The sequence below is a fragment of the Bactrocera latifrons genome, unplaced genomic scaffold (assembly GCF_001853355.1).
Source record: "Bactrocera latifrons isolate USDA-ARS-PBARC rearing strain unplaced genomic scaffold, ASM185335v1 scaffold_77, whole genome shotgun sequence".
Taxonomy (NCBI): domain Eukaryota; kingdom Metazoa; phylum Arthropoda; class Insecta; order Diptera; family Tephritidae; genus Bactrocera; species Bactrocera latifrons.
Window position 1 is genome coordinate 1,025,912 of NW_017537456.1, and position 1,115 is coordinate 1,027,026.

General features: G+C 37.0%; 1 protein-coding gene across 22 annotated transcripts in view; it reads left to right on the top strand.

Annotated features, from left to right (window-relative positions):
* The window catches only part of LOC108976501 (phosphatidylinositol-binding clathrin assembly protein LAP), a 52,075-nt gene that overhangs the window by 27,817 nt on the left and 23,143 nt on the right, over positions 1–1,115 (top strand). The window lies entirely within an intron of this gene.

Genomic DNA, 1,115 nt, shown 5'->3' on the forward strand with positions numbered 1-1,115 from the left:
CAAGGTGCATTCCAAAGTAAACAGGACTTAAAAAAAATAACAGAAAACTCAATTTATTTTATTCAAAATAGTCTCCTTCTGCTTCAATACAGTTTTTTGCACGATACAAAAGCATGTCGAACCGGTGTTTTAGCTCGTTGGCCGCCAGTATGTCGGTGCAAGCCTTTTGTCTGCATAACGCTTTCCTTTCATGGTCAAATGCATTTTTCCGAAAAGGAAGAAGTCGCACGGTGCCATATCAGCTGAGTACGGGGAGTGGTTAATGGCTAAAATGTGATTTTTGGTCAAATAATCGTTCTTCGAATGTTGGATTCTGAGCAATTTTTGCTCGTCAGTCAATTTGTGCGGAACAAATCGTGCACACGCCTTTCGTAAGCCCAAGAGTTCGGTCAAAATGTGATAAATCGATGTTTAGGAGATGTCTAATTCCATTTCCATAAATTTAAATGATGACTTCGACTGATTTTTGATGACTTCACACACGATGATCCGTGATCACGGATTTTGATTGGCCTACATGTTGATCGTCATTTATGTGCTCACAACCACTTCGAAAACGTTGAGCTCACTCGTGCACTCTGCTACGGGATAGGCAATCATCGCCATTAACTTGTTTCATCAATTTAAACGTTTCGGTAAAAGTTTTACCAATTTCAAAACCAAATTTAATGTTGGCTCTTTGTTCGAAGCTCATTTTCGCACCGATAACACAAACATACTGACACTTAAAACGCAATATCTTCACTTCCAATCGATGAAATGTCATGAAATTCCTGTTTACTTTTTAACGCACTTTGTATATTTTTCCATAGTCTCCAATAAAGGTCTGAAATAGAAACCTAAAATGGCATTGGTTAGTATACCCAGGGTACTCGATGACGACATTCATTACAAGTAATTAATTAACCGTTCAGTTTGGTAGTTTCCTGCTAAAATCCTTATCTATATTGCAATTATACTAAATTCTATGAAAGACGGTAAGCAGAATTCCTGTGGAACGCTAGCAACATTGTATATTTTCGCCGTGTTTACTGTTTTCCACTAATATTTCCACTAACAATTTTTTGAAGCCACAAACGTTTATTAATAAATTACCGAAAACACACTGTATTTAC